Here is a 22,669-nt window from a genome sequence, read left to right as displayed (position 1 = left end):
CAGAAACATGGAATTATCATTCTAATATCAGACACAAATTCCTCTATTAATACTGATAACAAAGGCATAAATCATCATAAAGTTACTTTTGCAGCTGAAGCAGAGATGTCCAAGCAGCCATAAAGAATTTCTTTTATTAATTCACTTTATACTTGCAATAAAATAGCAGTGTCTGCATTACTCAATAGTGGTATGTGTTTTTGTCAAACATGTCTAAAGTTATTGGTGTCATGGGAGACTTTATTTCTCATCTGACCTTCCCTGCGGTATAGGTGTTGCTTAGGCGTAAGCTGATGTGGTGAGCAGCGTTGTAGGTATCCACAAATGCTGTCCAGGTGTGTTTAGGTGTCTGATGTAGTGACGCAAGGAGTCCCAGGACAAAGATATGTCTGAAGCAAAGAGAATTTACCTGGTTATATGGCTGGCGGAAGGAATTTGAGGGATCATGTGAAGAAAAATGACAAATGCATCTGCTCAGCCCGTACAAGCAGTTAAAGGAAACCATTTAAATATATATATTTTTCATGCTTTGAGGACCTTTTCTGGTGGAAACAGGTGGTAACTGAACATCTTCCGAGGATTTTGAACTCTTTTTTTGTGGAAATAAAGATGTAGAAGGGAAGTCTATGGGAGTCTATGGGAGTTAATAGATCTAATCAGCCTTTTTCCCCCTTGTTTAATAAAGCAAAGCTTTAATATCTGTCCTTAGTGTAGGTCTTGCTGTCTGTGTTCTGCAGCTTCTGCAGTGAAGTAAACACCATCTATTGCTCCCTTGAGTATTTCTGCCAACTCCTTGATGCTGTGGAAGTGTCCTCGAGAACTCTGGCGCCTGCCACTGTAAATGGCAGGTGTCTCAGCTCCAAGGAGTTTCATGCTGTTGTGAAATGTCCTGCTGGCGACACGGCTTTGTCCTGCTGCAGGACCGGGGAGCTGCTTCCCTGGAGTCCTTGGGTCCTTGGAGTGGTCCCAGGCCATTCAGAAGCCTTTCTGCAGTTAAGAACACTCCCCAGAGTGGCTGTGCCTTGGATGAGGCTTGAGTTTGAGTTTTGGCCTGTGCAGAGGCTTCAGGCAGTGCCTCTGGAGCCCCAGATGCTCCAGCATGTTTGGCAGCTGGGTTTGTTTTGGAAGGGTCTCCACGAGACACGATTCTTGCTGACGTATCACAGAGGTGCGAGGTTCTGTTCCCCAAAAACTGCCCCGTCTGCCTCGCACCAGCATCCCGTCAACTTGCTCTTTTCAGGTTAGCTCCCCTCTATCAGCCAGCGTGATGGATGCTACCACAGTATCTGTGAGCCCTGCCGTATGGCTCAACCTGTGTCAGGTGAGCACATATGAGCAACAAAAGCATTTTTCTTTTTAAATAGAATGCACCAAACCTCCTAGGCCAACATATTCGCATATTGGCTGTTTTTTTTCAGACATGCTCTGTGTGTTGTGCACACACTGAATCACTTCCTGCTCCTTGAAAAATCCTAGTAATTGTATTGGCCTGATTAAAGTAGGCATCCAGCTGCAGTATTATTTTTTGCTTCTCGGTGAGGGTTTGAAGGCTGCTGGCTCTGCATCTAGGCTCCTGTGCAAGCTTCAGGTTTGTGTGGCAGCCCGCCCTTGCTGTGCAATGACATGGATGCTGCGCAGCTCCGGAGAAAATACTTTTCCTCCCATCGTTTTACTGTAATGGAAGTTCCTATTCAAGGTTTGAAGTGCTCTCTGAGGTAATTTATGTGGCTAAAGGCCTAGGAGTTTTCCAGCGTTTGCAGGGCTCACTATTTAGGCCTGACAGTTGGATAGCAAAAAATCTGGACTATTTCTGACATTGATACAAATTGTCCTTTCTTTTTGCTTTCTCTATGTACATTTGTGAATTACTGATATCATCAGATGGTGCTTCCTGCTGGCTTAAAATGTCAGTCTGTTCTGCAAAAACTGCAGAAAACAGATTGACAGAACTGTTTGTCCTTGAGAAATGCTCTGTTTCTCGCTGAAACTTAGATGGGTTGTTCCTTTGAACCACAAGCAGCTTATTCTGTTGAAACGATAACCATTTTATTTATTTCCAGGCTCGATTCTTGTAATTATTTCTTTATGAGGTGCCTGGAACTTTTCTTTTATAGCTAATCCTCTCTACAGTATTGTTCTCTTCCTCTGGATCTGCCCGAGTCTGGTTTTTGAATTCTATTTAAACCATTTTTTCCCCAAATACTGTGTTTCTAGGGCAGAGTTAGGTCTTCACACCCGCAGTATCAACTTTCTTCTATTGAAATGATTCTTCAGGCTCCACAGAGGTGATTCATGTTAACCCGTGATTAATGATTAAGGGGCCCAGCTGGCTCCATTGCAGCTCCTGTTACCCAACTGGCCCACACTGCATTTTACCTTCACCTTCCTCAGCCTGGGAAGGGCGTCTGCTCCGAGATGTGTTGGAGCTTCCCGGTGCTCCCCAGGGCCAACCCTTGGGAGCCTCCCCCAGTTGTGTGCGCGGAAGATGCTGAAATCCTCCGTGCAGGTCAGGAGCGGCTGAGGATGCGATGGGGGAGCAGTAGGAAGCCTCCATCCATGTATGTGTGACCCATTCCTGGGGTTTTGCAGGAACCGTTGGATCCTTCTGCGTGCGGCTCCCATGTCTGTAGGCTGCAGGAGCAGGGGGGCGCGATACAGCCATGGTCTGGGGATAACTGCAAGGGTAAAAAGCTCCTGGTTTGAATGAGAGCCCTGTTCACCCTCGCTCTGAATGTGCATCTGGGTTATGCGTTGAAGAACCCTTCCTGACCGGATAAATACCAGATACATACATACCTCGGCATTGCCTTGTTCGCTCTTTCTTTCTTCAGAAAGATGTTGATGTTTTGTTTAACTGAGGTAAATATATACAGAGCTTATATATGAATGGTGCCGTCAGACACTTATATAACAAATTCGTGGTAAGTCGACAAAAACAATTTTATGTATTTTACTCTATCTAAATTCTGCTCAGAATACTAGATGCTCACCTGACATTAAATTAGTGCATACACCTCCTTTTGGAAAGAAATTAAAAATGAAATTTCCCTTATTATAAGACCATAATACACGAGATATGAATTAATGAAAGTATTTTTTTTTTCTGTTCTAAAGTGTCTTCCATATCAAATTAAGAAGTGGTCTCAAAGATTGTTACCATGTATTTTTCATACCAGTGCTGATGAAGAAGCTTTAATATTTTTATTTCAGGATTTAATCAAAAGTAAACTGATGATATGTATTATATAATGATTCTCATTAGGCAGGAAGAAACATTCACCTACAGTTCATGCAAGTTTGGTGATAAAACAAACAGGCAGGTTCTTCCTGACATCTGCTTGTAGCTTTTCCAGGAATATAAATTGAGCCCAAAGCCTGTAGGAAGGCTGATCGCTAACTCTGAGCATGGAAAGTACAAAGGGCTGCCAGGCAAACTGGCAAGGCTAATGATAGATGATTCAAATATGAGAAACCTAATGGGATGCGAATTGGAGTCTTTAAAAAGAGTTGCACATGTGTAGTTTTAAGTTCCCTATTTCTCTACTGAACTAGAAATTGAAGGAAGCTGTATTAATCGTTTCTGCTCTAAGCTTGTGTTCTGATCGCGGGCTGGCTGCTGTGTGTTGTTGGTGAACTATAGATTAAGCAGTAGTTGTTAACATTACCTATGTCCAGCTTCTAGGAGTCTCCTAAATCAACAAAGTGGGGGCTGAGCCTGGAGCTTTGGTAGGAGGGTGGTGTGGTGGGCCCTGTGCTCCATCTGAAGAGGCACAGTTTAATTTGATTTGGCTGGTCAAGTAGCTTTTGATTTCCATCTGTTTAAATGGGTTCTGAATTAGCTTTCTGTTGGGAAGCTTTGAAATAAACAGCCTGGTTCGTTAATGGGAGTGTCTCTATCTAAAACTACCAAATGATATGGAGCTTGCTACAAGCCCCTTCTGTAAAACACTTTTCAGAGTTACTGTGTTGCCTTTGCAGTGATTTATCTGCTTTATTTTTCTATAATTAAGTTTTGTTTAAATCTGCAGACAAGTCAGGAATTAACTGATGTAAGAAAAATGGGCAGAATTGGTACTTTGTCAAAATGCATTCAGGATGAATTTTTGTCGCTGAGGTATGTAAGCCATACAGTACTTAAAGAACAAATAAAAAAATATATTTTAAACTTTAAGTGTAACTGACAGCTTAAAAGATGATAGGCATTTGAAGGGAAATGCAAAAGTGACAAAACCTTGATAGTGCCATTGATAGCATTGCCAAAACTGTTGTGTCATTTCTTGCCTTGGCGGCTGCAGCTTTGTTTTTTTTCTGAGCTGGCTCTTCTCCAGGCCCTGCAAGTGCTGAAATAAAACACTCTTCCCTATGCCTGACACTGCAGCCATCTCTGAGTGTCCCGTCAGACTTCTGTTCACCTCAATGCTCTGCTAAATGGTGAGGAAAAGCCCCTGTACATGCTCACTAAAGGGGTGTTTCCATTCTAGTTGTTCCCTATTAAGTCTTTTTAATCACCGAAATATTTAAGTGATGACTGAACTATTAGTGTAAGTTAAAGTGGCTAATCATTTGCTAAAGCTATTAAGAGAAGAAAGTATATTTTTAAGAATTGATTTTTAATTAAACTCTCCTGTTATAATCAAGGTTGAGTTATCTTCATTCCTTTTCTTCAATTTCTTTTCTTCTCAAGATGAACATTATGTTGTTGCCTGAAGCTGCCCCAAAATTATAACTCCCGGAGAATGGGGTAGATGGACAGCGCTGAGCCTCATGGAAGAGTGAACGTGTCAGCAGGGGCTTTAGCTTACACAAAAATAAGCTAAATGTTGATTTAAAAAAAAATAAATAAATGTCAGAACCCTGCTCATGTTCTCTCTGAGGCCATGAGCTACTCTCTTCTTCCTCTCACTTCAAATTTCTGTGTGGTGCTGTGGGCAGCTGAAATTAATGACTGTTCTCATCTCTGCAAAAGGATTATTCTGTTCCTTTTCCTTTGCAGGATTAGGGGCATTATTAACTGCTCAGTGTGTGCTATTGGAGGGTCGAGGGCCATGGTTAGCAGAGACCTAGAGGCCGTGTGGGAACTCAGTGTGATGCTTCTGACTCCTTCATTATCAGCTATTAAACAGAAAGGCTTGCGTGCCCCAAAGTGTCAGATCCATTTTAGTTATACCCAGGCAAATTTGATATGGAGGGGGCTTCTGTATGAATGTGTCTACAGGCAGCTTAAGCAGATATTTTCAAGTGTGCCTTAATCACTTTGAAAGTTTGATTGATTTAGGTATTGATTGAATAAAACTTCCTTATGTGGCGCTCCCAAAGTCAGTAGAATGACGTGGCAGAAGGTGACAACCTAAGAGTGCCCTAAATGTGCTCCAAGACTAGTTGGAGCTTTGCTTTTCTGACTCTCTAAATCTGGACTTGTAGCACAACTATACTTTTATATTATATGCCGATGTAGTCTTTTGACGAAAAATAGCTTCTCTCTCTCCATTTGGTTTTTCCTTTGTCCCCTTTGTATTTGAAGAGAGTCATGTTTCTCTTTGGATTTCATTACGTTAGGATAAACAAGTCTCCTCTTACGAGGCTCCTAGTCTACTCGTAGTGCTCTCTGTTCATGTTCCAGCTTAATTAATCTTTCTCTTCTGTTTCTGGATATGGTTTTGCCTGTTTCCTGTCCTGTGATATTATTACTGCCTGATCTGCTCTGGAAATCTCACATCCGATGCATCGCAGGATCATTTCTTTCTTTCTGGCTTTGTGCCATGGGTGGCATAGGGTCATTCAGCTGTTCTAATTCTCTTCTTTTCTTTTCCATTCAACTAGTTTACCACTAGTTATCTAGTTAAAATTGTTCCTCTCACTAAGTACTTGATTTTTGCAGGCTATATTACTGAAGTTAATCTCCTTTCTGTAAGTCAGTCTTCATCATCACCCAGTTCTTTGTGTGATGTATTCATCTTCCACTCTGTCTAAAAGTTCATGGCATTGATACATTCTTAAATCAATACATTTGTGCCATTAGCGTAAAGCTCTTTTTAAGATCAGTTTTTGGCTACCTCTGTTACTAAACTCTATTACTAAACTCTGATCTTTCTATTAATGGGCAACCAGTTAGTCACTTTTTTTATCCAGTTCCCTGCTGGTGCTACAGTTCTGAATGACTTGGTGTTTTGAAGTTCTCTCACAGAATGGTAGTAATTTTTTTTATAGATGCTTTATCAAAGACAAGTGTGGTGTTAATAAATTTATGTTGCGTGTTATCCAACTTTCCACTTGCATCCATATTTTTAGTTTAAGATATGAATATAGGATAATGAGTAGTTGGACTAATGGGTTTCATTAGTTCTGAGCAATTTGTGCCTTAAATTTTGGTACATTATTTGTTAGAAGGTGATGAATGTAGTTTAATATATTCTATAAAGCGCCTGTTGCTTAACTTGCAAGATAATGTCTTGGGTATTTTGTTTCCTAGTGTTTTGGAGTGGAGATTCTTATCTCTATTTCAGTAGGACATTAAGTTCTTTAAATTTTGTTGCTACTTAAGTTATGATTTTATCCTATCCTATACATTCATTTTCATCAACTGTGCTGCTTTTGCAAGCCGATACATTAAATCATCATGCTGACTGGAAGCCAAAGAATGTTTTTTCATCATGTTTTATTTTGTTGCCTCTGTCACAGCTGGTGTTTTCTTCCCTTAGTATTTGATGTGTTTGCAATTCCAAACTCGTATATGCTCCATAAAACATCCCGAAGTTTTAAAATTTGTGTGAAGTTTGATTCTTCAATAAATAAAGACTTCTTGGGGAAAAAATAGTTATTAAAGTTCTAATGTTTTTACTTTTAGGGTTTATTACCTAGTAATCATGTATTAGCTAAGGTAGCCATCCCTTAGAGAAAAGACCGTGGTACTGGGGAGAGAGAGGTAAAGCTAACAAAGATACCGATTAAAATCAGAGCATCCCAGTTTAGCTTTTGAGACATTGTCTATGGATTTAAGTAATTGAAAAACTTGTTAGGCTTTCTTAGTTTAGATATATATTTAATGTTTTTCACCTCACTTGGAATTTGAGGTGTATTTTTGATTTGTGTTTTTTTTTTTTTTTTTTAACAAGGCAGTTTTTGTGTTAGTTGCAGGATAAATAAAAGCATGAAGTTCCTCTCCATAGTTCTATAGGTTATAGAACAATTAATTGTTCTCTCTACTGAGTGCTAGTGGAAGCACATACATTCCCTTTCATAAGATGCTGTGAAGTGAACAAACAGTAGTGGTTACTGGAAGAGCAGGTTATATGAGGCAATAACAAAGAAATAATATCTCTTTGTAAAAGACACTTTTATGATCTCATGGCCTGTATTTTGAAAGGCTGTTCATGAAGATGAATTGGTTTTGTACTTTTCTAATTATTAAAAAGGTAATGATTTAATTGGTGCATTTGACTAATCATTTCAGATTACAACTGCAGTACTAATGAGTATGTACAGCTGTGTCTTTTCCTTTTTTTTATTCCTATTATATCCCGTATGGATACTGAAATTGATGCTAGCACATCGTGTGCTATATAATGCTTCCATCATCTCTATTTTTCCTACACTTGAAGAGTCGTAGCTGGTGTTAAATTGAAATGGCAATATCTAAGAATGAAGGATGGTATGAACTGCCTTAAAAAGTGCTAATTAGTTACACTTGGTGCCTAAAAGTAATTAGCAATTTGCCCAATAAAAAGAGCATTGCTGCTGCTATATGGTCCAGTAATGCCCTGTTGTTAGGTACTTAAGCACCTGTTGTGTCTGATTTAGCATCTCTAGCTTGTTATGTTGCCAAAGCAAGTATTTATATTGGAATCTGGTGGTGGAGGAGAGATTTGTAATGGATGATGTGAGTTTTGCCAAATCCCTAATGTTTACACAGGAGAAGGCACTAAAGCATAGGTATTTTTGGGTCTAAATATTGTTGACAGATAGCTGGCTTTGATAAGAAATAGTCTCCTGAAAATATGTGTGTTTTAATTGGTTAGTTTTTATTTATCCTCACATCACTTTTAGACAGTTAAGTATATGATCTTTTCAAGGTAATTTCTGTGTTTTGACTCCCACATCATTATAAAGCTGCTCTTATATAAATCAAAGAGAACTGAAATTTTTATACCAGTATATATTTTAAATACAAATTAGCTTAACACTTTTGTATGCATTTCTTCTGGTTTAGGTTCATATCTTATTTCTTATCAAAAGCAAAGAGATGCAGCTTGTGCAGAAAGAACTTGAGAATTGTACATGCTCAGTGACTGAGGCATTGAGATCAGCGGATTAAAGGAATTTTAAGGGAATGGAGATTAGAGAATTGGCGGACCTAGGAGATGAGACCTAAGACTGGCAGTGTTTATGGTGGGTTTCAGTGCAGGAGCTGTTTGATGTGACCACCCGTGTTTGGCTCGCTGCCGTTCAGGTCCTTGAGGCTCTTCGCTGTGGGACAGCCTGGGAAGGGAGTGCTGATGCTTGGAATGCACCTGAGGTTTCCTGTTGGAGAAACGTGGCTTTACCCGTGGTTTGATGGATACTGTTTCGGCCCATGACCTGTCTAAGGGGAGTTTAATTCTGTACAACAAACTAGTCCCATAAAACTATTCATAGTGTATTCAGTGCAATGTTTAGCTGTGTTGGTTGTGAAATTTCCTTCCCTCAGGTGAGGTAATGCAGATGCCTGTATCTTGGTGGTGAGTTGCTGAATGGCAAAGCATCAGCATCTTGCACTTTGGTCTTTGAAATGTCGCTGAGGAGACGCAGCCCAAATGGGAGGCTTTGGAAGTGTTAGCTCGTGGGAACGAGAGAGAGCATCAGGGCTCAGGATTCCAGGGATTAACGGATTGCCGGTCAGTCTTTGCTTATTTTCAGCATAGGTTTGTGGTGAGCATTTCTTAGGCTTTCTATTATCTGCTGTAGCAAACTAAAAATGAAGACACTATCTTTTATTTATATATATATATATATATATATATTTCTATAACAACGCAAATAATGCAAATTGCATTTTTTATGCAACTCTTCTGTTGCATTCTGCAGATCCTCTCTTTTCAGTACTCCATGGTTTTGTCATGGACAGGGGTCTCTATGACAATTTTAGAGTTGTATCATCAGTTTTGCCACTCAGCAGTAGCTCTTTTTCTGGATCCCCAAAGAGCTACCATGGACTGGCCACAAAGTTTTTAGGAAAGCTCTCTGTTTTGAGAAGGAGCAAAGCAAAGACTCTGCAGACGCTTGGTGTGATGAGTCAACATGTGCTGCATCCTGTGCTTGGCACAACTTTCCATGGTGACCTCTGCAGCTCTTTAAGATAGGAGCTTTTCGGCCTCTCTACAAAGCAGAGGGGCCTCTGTATCTTGTTGTAAATCCATCCATCTCACAACAGTCTGACTTTTGGTTTAGTTTCTTTGACGCTGCTGCTTTCCCAAAAGAACTGTCTTCGAGTTGTTTTTCAGTAGTGCCTTTGCTGATGACTGTGCAGTTTCCTGGAAGTTTTTCCTCTTTCAGGACTCCAACTATTCTTGTTTTTCCTTCAGCCGTTTCTTGAATTATATTTCTTGCTCATAAACCTGATACAGAATTTATTGAATGATTTACAGAATGATTGAAGTGGCTTCCTCCATCGTTCTCCCTTCGCTTGCCTGCATGAACTGTTTCTTGCTCCTAACTTTAAAGTTATCTTTTCCCAGCTAAACCTGGTCTATTACTTCAGCTCCTTAAATGATCACATCCATTACTACTTATGGTTATCAAGTTTTCTAAAAGTGACTGTGACTCTAAAGTGTTTAACGAGTGTATTTTGTATATTTATTGTATGTCTCATTGAGATAGTCTTAGAATTGTCTTTGACCTCGAAGTTAATGCAACTTTCACACCTCTGAGGTTACAACCTAGGTATTTTATCACCTTATTAAGCAGTTGTGATTGAATCCACAGTTCAGGTGTCAAAAATCTGTGGTAGGCATGGGAGAAGTGGAAGTTTCTTTAGTGTCTTGTCTTTTCTCTAAGCCATGTACCAAACTGATTCTGAGCAGTTAACATGATAATGACAATTAATAATAAATACATTAACATTATTATTAATTTTAAAGTTACTGTGACGGGGAAATGAGAGATTTTTTTGCTACCTTTGAGAACAGGATATGCTGATACCTTCCTTCAGTGCTTAGTTAAGTGTTTTTTTTACTGACTCTTTCAAATTCTGAATTCTAATATACTTCTGGAAGCTCATATGCCTAAAATAATGTGGTGGTTGTTATAATTAGCCATTCCCACTGGTTAATAAACCTACTCTGGAGCCTGTGTTCTGACAACAAAAACATGACCCAATGTTATTTTAGTGACTAGCTACCACTGCAGTTCGGAATAATTTCATGGGCCCTAATACTTCAGCATGTGATATAAACTACTGCATTTCCACTTTCTGCAACTGATTCTGGCATCACTTGTACGTTTATCTCGTAGTTTAAGTCTTATGTCACATTTGGATCGTGTCGTGTTTAATAACACCCCTGATTAATGTATCAGTGGAGAAGTATTTTCCACGTGTGACGCGGCATGCGGTGCTGTTGGAGCCGCACTGCACCCGGGCTGTGCTTTGCATGGAACTTTGGGCTGTTGAGTTGACACTTGTTTTCAGGAGTTGACTCTTTTCAGTTCACAATTCATACTAAATTTTTAATATACTTGTGAATGTGCAATAAAAATTATTTCCATGAATTCACTGACATGATTTGTTTCTTTTTGTTCTGTAATGGCCATGTTTGCCGAGTTGTTGCAATATTTTAGGACTTTCGTTTTAGTTCATTAGAGATGAGTGAGTAAAAAATCCTGTTGGATCTCTAAGATAAGAATGCAGCAGACTTGCATCTCCAATATAAGTTCTGTTTTAAGAATGCTGTGTAGTAAAGGAACTGCTCAATCTCATTCAACAGAGACATGATTTTACATTTTCCATTGCCGGGGCTATTTACAGCTGCTAAATTATTTTATGCAGACGTTTATGAAAGGTAACCTGTGTGTTGGCCTATGCAGCCATCCTCTTTGCTAATGGGATGGCAGGTGGTTGCTCAGGGCACCCTTATGCCTTAAGTGCCTTACAAAAGAGGGATGTTGTTTCCTATCTTGAAGGCGGCAGATGTGATTAACCTCGTTCCGGCTGTTTCCTTATCCGGCTGCGGAGCGGCCGTGTTCGTCCCCTGCGTGCGCCGGCTGCACCGGGGCTGGAGGACAGTCAGGCACAGAGCGAGCAGAACAGGCCCCAAATGGCCGTGCACAGCGTCCAAGAAATACCTGGAAAAATGGGAGAATGCGGGAAGTTGCTGACCTCTAGAAATACATAATTGCTCTCAAAGCTTACTGAGCAACCTGCTCGTTTTTCCCCTTCTGTTCTGCTTCCTTTGGCTTAATTCTACTTCTGAACATCATTGATTTCTTTTGATGTTTTCCTTTGCAATTGAGCCACCTTTTTAATATGAGACATATGTGCAAATCTGGCTTTATTTTTTTCCCCTCCTTTTCTCCCTTCCATTTTTCTCAGTTGCTGCCAGGACCTGCAGCACCTCCCTTTGATCCATGCCAAGTTCCCCCTGTGTTGTCACCGCTCTCCCTAATGCCTGCTCCAGCGGTCGGAGTTTAGTTGTGTCCAAAGGGACTGGGGTCTGTGTGTTCCGGGAGCGCTCCCGGCTCCAAGGGGTGGCTCCATGGAGGCAGCCAAGAGGTGAATGTCAGGAAGGGGATGGGGAGAGAAACGAGCGCAGACGAATGAGTCGAGTCGTCTGAGCTGGGGGGTTACTCCTGAACTCGGGCAAGTCCCTTTGTCACAGCTCTTGGCAGATACTTGACAGGCTGGACAACATGCTGACGTTCCCTTACTATTAAGTGATTAAATGATCAGCTCTAAATATAAAACAGTGTTTTTTTTTTTTGTTTTTGTTTTTTTTTTTTTTTTTAATACAAATTGTAGTATAAACTATTTTATCCTTTCCTCTTAGATAACACAAAGATCCAGCACTTCAAGGTGCAGCAATTTTTCATTGGCAATGGTGCTACCTCTAGGTTTTTCTACCTCTAGTAGAAAAAAAGTGTTGCCTATTGATAACTGAAAATATTTACTTTTGAACAAGCAGATACTATATGCCAGAAATATTCTGGAAATAATTGTGTATTATGAAATCACTCTAATGTTGGTTATCAATATTTTTACAAAATATGTTTCTAATATGAGATTTTATAACGTGCATATCGGATACATTTTGCCATGAATGATTTTGGTCATTGCTCTGTGAATGAAAGGGAAGGATGTTTATGTCTCTTCTGTAGCAACACGTAACTTCTGCAGACTAGCAGAGTAGCCGAGACCAAAAAATCGCTACATTTTTATACTTGTTCAACTCTTCTTACCTGAAGACAGGGTTAGAGACTCTAGGGTTTAGAGACAGTAGGAGGTATGTACTGAAATTCAAGAAATACCTGTACAAGGGTCCATAAAGCTCATTTGCCGATTGAAGGGTTTTTAAAGCAGACTTGTCAGTTTAAATTCTCCCAAAGTATCGCATGTAAAATATGATACACTTGTGTATTATAATCCTATCTTTAGTAAAAGGATTTGCAGCCTAAGAACTTTTGTGAATTGGAACACTTGGATCCTCAGGCTGATTCAAGAAAAAGCCTTTTAAAATGTAAAGGAGATTATAAACTTGTATTCCCAGTGATTTTTGTAGGCAAAGATTTAAATCACTTTCTGTCTATATGTAAAAGCTGAGACTAGGCTGGCTGAGACTCCCCATTCAGGCTGGAGAAACCACTTACATTTTGTGTATGCAGGTAACTTTTAGGCTTGATGTTTAAAAAGTAGTTATTTTATTAAGCTATTTTGGGTGAGAGAAAGAGAAGGAAAAGGGGAGAAGTGAATCAAAGGAAAACAAACTAAACTAGAGTGTCTGCCTTGATCAGGACTGTGGTATTTGCATGGGCTCGAGTTTCCCTGTTTCATCAGGGGAAAGGGGGCTCTGCATCATTTTTGATTAGATGGTAGTTGGAGATGAGGCAAAACTGCCCTTGATGAAAGAAGGTGTCTTTCCTTCTGCACTTCAGCTTCTGATCTCTGTGACCCCTACACTGGGGCATGTAAGTGTAAAAACAAAGCGGAAAATGCGTGGCTTAGGACAGTGGACTAAAGTGAGCAAACTCATAAATCAAAATAAGACTCAACAGAAGTAGTTTTTTAAATAAAATTTCTAAGAATCAATTACTCAATATACCTCCTGTATTTCATATAGTCACTGGAACTTCTTAAATTATCACATGCTTTGATGGACAATTTTCGTTTCATTTTTTTCCCCAAGTAGTTTATTATAATAGCTGTATTTTTAAATTTTTAACTTTGAACATTCTTTTCTTAAAGCAATGAATGAAATATTGGCTCATTAATTATATATATATATATATGCTATATACAAAAAAAAATATATAAAGTGACCACACATACATATGCGCTTTAAATTTCTAGTCCTCAAGTAATTTTCCTCGCTTGGATTTTTTTTTTCTTGTCTTTACTTCTTTTAAGAAAGACTGTGGATCCATGGAATTGCTCATTAGTTTCCCCAAGCTTTCAATGAAACTTTGTTTCAGGGATGACTCAACAAACCCTCTAGCTCTTGGATAATTGTTTTAGGACGATGGTAATTCTGCTGCACATAAAACCCAAAGCCATTAAGTTGAGTTTTGCTCTGTCTCTAACATGTTCCGACTTAATGACCCGCTACCAGCGCTGTCCTCAAAGCGCTGAGGTCAGGAGTGCCTGGGACTTGCTTTAATGAGTTAAGAGGATCTCCTGGTGACCTTCCAAAGACAGGAGGTGCTCCTGGTGACTCAGGGGAACCTACTTGGAAATTTGTCCTTAAATGTCATGAAAAAGCATTTAATATATTTTGTACAAGAAGATAGACTGGCCTCTTATTTTTAGGCTTTCTGTACTGCAGTTTGTTTTGTGGCTGGTAGCATTGCTGAACTCATCTAGATCAAGTGCAACAAAACCCCCCCCCCAAAACAAAAACTAATAAAGAGAAACTCTGTCTGACCCTCAATCTTTTGGTTTGTTGCCAACAGGGGCCTGAAGTGGTGCCAACTTTTTTTTCCTAAAGTTGTTTGGTGTTTTCTCCATAACTCCACTTGTACCTGTTTCAACTAATGATAATATTTTAGCTCAGGCAAGAGCTGCAAGGTTTGAGAACTGCTGTTCACGTGTTTAGCCTAGAGAAGAGAAGACGGAGTGGAGATCCAATCAATATGGACAAGTACCTGAAGGGAGAATGTAGGGAGGATGGGGCTGAACTCTTCTTGGTGGTGGCCAGTGACAGGACAAGAGGTAATGGGTACAAATTGAAACACAGGAAGTTTCACCTCCATATGGGGAAGAACTTCTTACTGTGACAGAGGTGACAGAGCCCTGGAACAGGCTGCCCGGAGAGGTTGTGGAGGCTCCTTCTCTGGAGATCTTCCAAACCCGCCTGGATGCCGCCCTGTGCCCTGGGTGTCCCTGCTTGTTCAGGGGGTTGGACTGGATGATCTCTAGAGGTCCCTTCCAACCTCAACCCTTCTGTGATGCTGTGAAAGGAAATGACCTTATAAATTTACAAAATATTGAAAGGGCCTAAAGTCAGCCAAAAGCTTAAGAAAAAAGGCTGTTTTGTTTGTTATTAAGCTTGTATGTAGTCATTCTCAGAATTGTTTTCTCTGAGAGAAATTAATGTTGTATTCATAAATACTGGAGCAGTTTTGGACCAGTTTAGCTGATAATACCTTCCAAGCTTCAGCTTCTGTGACTGTGAAGTTTGTTTATTCATTTTGTAGGGACCTGAGCCATTTTATAAAATGAAAACAAATGCCAGTAGTTCCAAAATGCAAACACAGCTATAAATAATACTAAAACTTCTTGTTCAGAAGAATTTATTTGGATCTGGTTTTTAAGCTGGTTTCACAGTTCTTGATGAGTACTGCTTTGGATCGTATCAATAACATAGAGCTTCAAGAAGCTTCAAATAACCAAAAGCTTAAAATTCAGAGACTAAACTTGTTAGCAGCTTTTAGTTTTTAACTTTATTTCAGTGCTTCATTGCTTCAAGATGGACATAGTTAGGATTCAAAATACTTCAGTAAATATTTCAGTTCTTTTCTTAGGTTGTGATATCCCTCCATCCTATTTTTGAAGTTGTATGAAAGTCGGCACCACTGGCCTGACTTGCCCATGCAAGAAGGTCAAACAGAAGAGATGAGTGACCTGACACCTGTCACAGACGATGCCGTCCCCACCAACGCAGCCGTTTGGCTGCTGCTGAGAGTCCCTCGTGTCCTTGTCCTACCCCGTTTTCCTAAGGCAGTGAGAGGGACGGTCTGTTCAGGGCACATGGGCAGTGTTGTGGTAATGGCTGCAGCTGGGAGAGGTCAGAAAACACTGATTCCTATCTGGGTTGTTATCTCAAAATCGGTATTTGACAGCTGCTTAGCAAGCAGCCCTTTGAATTTAGCAATCAAATAGGGTTTTAGAAGAGCTATTTTGTTATCTGTTTCTGTCACAGAGGTTACCCACTCTGAGGTCCTGCTCAGTGCTGAAAAGCATGGACAGAAGTGAGAGGGAACCTGTTCTGGCACCTCTGAGGGTTCTGCGGTGGGAGCCGCAGGAGGGAGTCGTTGGGATTTGCACATGTGGTGGTTTTTAGACCAAGACTGCTTCACTTAAAACATTTTTTTTCGTAATTATTCTGTTCAAAAAAGGAGCACATTCATACCTTCCTTTGGGAATAGTGTCCTTAACGAGCATCCTGCTTGGGAACTGGCCATTGATTGGTCTCAATGTCTGAAAAGCAGAAATAGCTGTTTCCTCTTGAGAGCAGGTGCTCATTAGAAACTTGTCTTAAATAGAAAATGAAATTTAGGAGTAGGTGACGCACTGGATTAGAGCATTTGGCTGTTACCTCAGGAAGCTTAGGTTAAAACCTTGAACTAGGTCACAAATGGAAATGAGATTTATAGTGATGCCCAGTGTAAAAGTGCATTTCCGTTTTGCCATCTACACAAGTATGCCTTCTCCGTGCACTTCATTTTGTGCCCAGTGCTTTGGGGCACGGCAGCGTTTTTGATTAATTACAGAAGCTGTATGAAAGTATAACTATGGGTCTCTTGGGCCATACATATGGACTTTTGCTTGTATATTCTACAGAAAAGCACAAGTAACTTACCCTTTGTTCTTGTTAACTTTGTGATTAAGACAAAGCCTGTAAACAGTTTTACTTAATAGAAACCCTGTTTGGGATCGAAGTTTATTTTTTAGCAGCACTGATGAAACGGAAAGCAATGCAAACTTACTAGAAAATGCACTTAACCAAGTCATTATAGCATTGGAGGAAGGCTTTCCGGGGACTACAGCTCACGTAGAGAAACCTAAGATGTAATAATTGCAGGTAAGTAAACTCTAACACTAGAGAAACATATGATGATGTTATCTCTGCATAATCTTATAGAAACCTTCCATAAATGTGTTAAATGTAGACCCATCTGTGGAAAACTAGGTAGCATAAAACTTATTTTAGTTACTGATAATTTCTAAATAAGTTTGCATTTAGAAAACATTTTCTAACTTCCTGTGAAGCCTTCTGCAGTTCAACCCTATTTCAGTGAAACATGGGGACCTGCGTGTCTGTGTTCCGTATCTAAGCTCTAATCTTCATCTCAGTGATACAGAATCAGGAACATTGAAGTTGTGCACGGATTGTAGAGTGCCTAATGGGTATCTATTGCACTGAGAATATTGTTATATAGAACAGCAACACAACAAGAGGTGCAAGTAGCAAGGAGTTTTCCTAAAAATAATCCTGTAACTGAAATATTTTAGATTTAAGAGTTAAAAACACTCTGTGCAGCGGTGCTCTTGTTCCAGTATGTGTACACCCCTATTTCACAAGGGTAGCAGTGCACTGAGGGGCAGTAATGCCCTTAATGAGAGATTGCTGAGCCCGGAGCCCCTTCCTAAGTGAGCTCCCTGCTTGCGCCCGTCCCCCTGCCCTGGGGGGTTTTGCTGCCCTGAGCTGCTCATCGCGGTGGCCGCATCGCGCTGCTGCCTCCTCGGGCTGCACAGGGGCCTCTGCTCACCCCGGTTTGGCCTTTTCCCTCTCTCCTGCCTCGCTTTGGCTTTGCACTCTCTGAAATACCACCTTTTTTCAGAGAGGTTTCATTAATCCAAGTTCTGGGTTCATTTGTGTAGCCATAAAAATGAAAAAATGCCTGGTACTAGTGAAGGAAACGATACATTTCTTTGCTTGGACCAAGGCAATATTTTTAATAGATTTGGCTCACATTTTTTTAAAAAAATATGTATGTGTGCTTGAAGATCACTTTGAAGACAGAAGTTACTCTAATTTCAAGACCACTGCTGTGAAGCTACACTTCCAATAGCTGTTATTTGTTCCAAATTGAGCTGTTAAATACTATGCAGTTAAATAATAAACAGTCCATTTCTTTGTGGAATAAGAATGACTTCACTTTGTCCCTTGGCCTCTGCTTATTCCAAATTCTAGAATTCAATTTTTTCGAAGAAGCCTGAAGTAGAACATTTTGACATAGACTCCTGCTGGAAGTAAAAATCTCTCTGCAGATAGAAATAAGTTGAAGGCTCTTTTGATAATGTGTTTTTCTTGGTTTGCGTTAATGTTACAACTGTGAGCAAGAGGAGACCGTAGTGTTTTTGCTTCTCTACTGGGAACTGGTTAGTTTTAACTAACACAAAAACTTGCAGCCTTTGCTGAATGGCTGACTAAATTAAGTTCTGCTGTAGTAATGATGGGTACTTTCTACCTGCATATATTTGTGTTATCTATTGCTTATGCTGCTGCTTCACGAGATTTTAAGTATTCCAACCCCAAACTGATGACATATTAGAGTAATAATAGAAAAACTGTTGTTACAGCGAGCATGAAAAATTGTAAGAACTTAGATAAGCACAAGTGAATTTCAATAAAAGGGAATGATGAGTTGTGTACAAGTTGGCATCAATAAATTGGTGATAGTTTGATTTATATGATTATATGCATATAATCAATTTGTATGTGGGGAAAATAGGCTACATTAAGTACATTTAATCTGGTCTGGTTGCTGTGCTGGTCAGAGCTTGGTTGGAGGAATAAGAGCCTTTTTGAGAGGCAGATGGAGAAACTTCAGAAGCGACGGAGGAGAATGAGAGGTCTAGAAAACACGATGCTGGATTGGAGTGCTCAACTCGGAGCAGAGAGGCCTTGAGGGCAGATGGAGAAACTTCAGAAGCGACGGAGGAGAATGAGAGGTCTAGAAAACACGATGCTGGATTGGAGTGTTCAACTCGGAGCAGAGAGGCCTTGAGGGCAGATGGAGTGAAAGGCAGGCAGCAGGAGGAGGGCAGGGAGCTATTTCTGAAGCACACTGTGATTAGGAATAGATGTTGTGAGTTGGAGCATAAAAAAATGAAGTTAGAACAAACTTTCTAACAATGTGAGTAAGTGGGGACTAAGATAGGCAACGTAAGGAGGCTGCAGGCTGCTGTGGCTGGAATTACTGAGAGCGGATGGGCGGCCGCCGGGAGGCGTTTCCGTGCCCGGGGTGCCCTTAACGGGGCAGGAGGGGAAGAAGGAGCATCAAGAACCACCTGGTTCTACCTGCAGAAGAAAATCGAGGATGAGAAGGGTAGTCTCATATGTTGCTTCCACAATCATTTTCATTTACCACAAAATAAATCGCTTTAATATACCTGTACTGCTTTTATTTTCCCTGTTTGGTTTGTTTCCCTAGTCTTCATGACATTGTGCCCACATTTGCTTATTTCTACTTGCTTTTAATTCCTTTTAAAGTCTTTTTAATGCCTCCAGGCACACAACGAAATGTCCTATTCTAAAGGACCTGTAAAGGTCTATGTTCTCTGGCTTTATATTATGTAGCCTAAATAAGGGAACAGGATTTTTGTTTTGTTATTTAACAAATTTATGTGAGAATACATTGCTTTAAAAATAATGTTCCGTAGTGTGTTTTGAGATTAATATCTACCTTCTTATACAGTATTTTTTCAGTAGTTTTCATAACAGTAACAAAAATACAATAGAGTAGCTGGTATTTTCAGAAACAGTAAGCAAAGAAACAAAATGCCGGTTGAATTTAGACTTTAGATGAATATTTTGGAGTAATCACAGATACTGTAGCAGTGATAAATGTATTTAAACAAAAAAATACCCAAGAAATTGCTTTGTGCCACAGCAAAAGTGTCAATGCTTCTTAAAATATCAACTATATTTCCATGGGAAAACAAGTTGATGTGTTTTTCGTTTTACTCCTGCATTTTTTTTCACTGTTTTGGAGCATTTTGGAATTGAATATTGAATTAAGCAAAATACACTGCTATTACAAAAAGAGTGGTCATGTTGTCAGGAGGTGAAGTTGAGACCGTTGACCAGGATCGTGGGGCTGCTTCCCGTTAGCTGGCACCCCACACGTTCTTGTCCTTAATGTCCTTCATGTTCCTAAATACCACACAACATTGTCCTTTTAAAAGAAAGCACTATGTAACACTAAAATATAGGAGTATGATTGACATAGACAAATGTTTTATTGATGTATTAAAGATGTGTTGTTGAAGAACTTGGAACTGCAGTATGTTCAGTATGTTCTTAATACACATTGTGGGAAAAGAGCTGATAAGGTCTTACAATAAGTGTACAAATGCAGTAAAATCAAGCAGAAGTGCTAGGGATCTTTGTCAAGTGTTGATCAATGCTTTATGGATCAGTTTCTGAAGGGCATAAAAGCATCTAAGTTTTTTATATATCATTAGAATCACAACTGTCCCTCTGAGTATTTTCAGTCATCCTTCCCTTATGGCAATACAGGAGTTGCTGCTTGCTATCCCATGCAGAGGGTTTGTGCTTTCTGGTGCTGCTGTCGCTGAGAACTCAGAAAGATGGAAATAACCACGATTTTGGTGTTTGCCTGTTTTGGGTGAGATGCGCAGTGCACGGCCTGGCTACGTGATGTCGCGTGGAGTCACCGGGTCCGTCACGCGCGGTGACTCCTATAGACCCTTTAGCTGCAGGTAGAAGACCTTTTGCAAATGACAAAGGTTACAAGACTGTTGAAACTAGAGTATTAATAATTAGAAGTCATGCAGCAGTTCATATTTATGTTCTGAAGATGTATGGACACTTCTATTGGTAAACACTGATTTCCTAGATCATAGAGACTGTGTGCCAAGATGCTTGCAAGCCTATGGAATGCAAAATAGGAAGGAAGGCCTGTGTAAGTAAGGAAAACAGTTTGTGCATTAAATAACGTGTTTTTTTTTTTTCTCTTCGCACTCTATCTCTCTGCTCATGATTATTTGACTTGAAAGGCCTGATAGAAGTAGTTGATCTTCAAGGGAGATGTAAGGTACAGCCCGGCCAGTTTGGTGTGTACACTTGACATAGCTAAAAGGCAGCACAGAGGAAGCAAAAATAGACACGTCTGTGTGTTTGCTAGAAGGGATGGCTGGCCAGGAACAGGGTTTTCACATGTGTTTTGCCTGATCGGTACAGATTTGGGAAAAAAAAATGCTGTTCAGAATAGGAAAGGCACAGGTCTTTTGGTGAATATTTTTTTCTGAAAAGGAAACTTGCTCTTTTGTGCCTAAAAGTGCATTTTTTTTATGGACTAAGAGAACAATTTATTTGCCTTTCTTACAGAGAATGTATCTGTAACTGCTAAAAATATTAAACTATTTAATTGTAGAACTAGGTTATCATCTCTAATAAAAAAAAAAATCTCATATTTCTCCAATGACCTACTAAGAATTAGGACTTTGTGTTTTATTATATTCTTTTTAAGTGGATAAAATATGTTAAAGGCATAAAATGGGGTAAAAGTTATGGAGTTATTTTAAAGAGTCACTGTCTGCTATAGAACATGTTCCTATTTAATAAAATTGACCTGGGAGTATATATTTAATTCTACCTGATGGTATAATAATTTTTATTCTGTAAAATACATTTTCATATAATAGTCGTTCAAGAATGCAGACAAAATTGGTGAAATGTAGGTGTGGTTGGTAAAGCAAAACTTTATGGATGTGGATGCTCAAATGCCAACAGATTCTTTTAATCTCTATTAAAACACTGTAGGTGATTGAATAGATTTGTTTAGTGGATTATCATGAGTAAATGTGACATCAAATAACATAGAATGAATAATTCACTTCAAAACTTGATTTTGTTTGACAGTGAGTATTTGTTATATTATGGATGTGCCGTGTGCTTTGGCTTTTCTGATATAATTCATCACTAACTGCTGAACTATAAAGGAAAATATGAGAGTCTTTACATCTGTTTGCTTGGATTTGTCTTTTTCCACTTGGCATTTGCAAATGTTGATAGTATTAAAAATAGATTTATACTTGGTGTTAATTTATTGATGCAGTTGACTCTTTAGAAACTTTTTGACTGTGAATTGGTAAACAAACTGTCTTCCAAAACAGCGTAGCATAAATTGCAATGGAAAATCATGAAAGGCTAAGCATCCATGCCAAAATTCTCACACATGTATATTAATGACAATGTTCTGAAGGAATGTAGTTTGTGTTCTTTTTTTCCTTTAAATATGATAAAGGTCTGAGCTTCAGATTTTTTTTTGATTTTAAATCTCTGTTGTGGTAAATATAAATAAATTACCAATTTAAATTCTAGATCAATTATATTTACTATTGTGTTTATAAGAGTGGTTTATGAGAGTTTCTTATTTAAATAAGAATTCCCCTTTGCTTCTCTTTCATTAGCCAGCTTGGGGAGTGGTTAATCTGTTACTGGTATTTCAGATATTAGCTCTGTTGTACAGTGTCCTGTCTTCTTTCTGGGCTGTAGTGGTTCAGTTTTATGGAATATGGGCAAGGGAGAAGTTCCTTGGCACATCCCTGTCTTTCCTTACAGGTTTTAATACCCCTCTACCAACTAATGAATTTGGTGGTGGGGGACAAACCTTTGGTGCTTACCTGCTCTTGGTAAGAGGTTAGGTAAAAGCAGTGCTGCTGATCTATGTTTTGTTGCTGGGATTTGGGATTTGATAACATTTGGAAAGAAAAACGATACAGGAAATTTCTTGATACAATTCAGGAAACTTAAAGGCATCTCCATACAGAAGGGTGTTGCTTTAAGTAGCACAATCTCTTTAACTTACCATTTTTCACAAACATCATTAAAAAGCAGTGTCATGTTTTTATTATTTATGCTTTTTCTGGAAGGCGAAATAGCATCATCAAAGTTTATCTACTCCTCCTGAAGAAATTATTTATCAAAAAAATCATCAGCCTCGTGAAAAGGGAAATTCTTAGTGATCTACTAGTGCCAAAAGGCTGGTCTAATAAAAACAGCCCTTAAGTCACCTTCATTACATTCTGTGGCCAGCAGGAAGACACTGGTCATGAACTTAAATGAATGCCAGCTGCATTTTGCACTCCTTGCATCAACCTAAATGTTCTGTGTCTTGCCCCATTAGAAGACCTAAAACCATACGACAGCAGTAGAATTACTGAAGTTATTGTTAAGCAGTTCCAGCCCTTTTCTCACAAAATGGATGAGTTCAAGGTGGTAGCCTGGGATCTGACCCT

At 39.4% G+C, this 22,669-nt stretch overlaps 1 protein-coding gene across 1 annotated transcript in view; it reads left to right on the top strand.

Moving 5' to 3' along the window:
- ATRNL1 (attractin like 1) overlaps window positions 1–22,669 on the top strand; it is a 432,492-nt gene that overhangs the window by 10,977 nt on the left and 398,846 nt on the right. The window lies entirely within an intron of this gene.

The sequence above is a fragment of the Tinamus guttatus genome, unplaced genomic scaffold, assembly GCF_059628265.1.
Source record: "Tinamus guttatus ecotype Peru unplaced genomic scaffold, ASM5962826v1 Tinamus_guttatus_pri_ptg000314l, whole genome shotgun sequence".
NCBI lineage: Eukaryota > Metazoa > Chordata > Aves > Tinamiformes > Tinamidae > Tinamus > Tinamus guttatus.
Note: the sequence above shows the minus strand (reverse complement) of the source record. Positions and strands in the feature narration are given on the sequence as shown.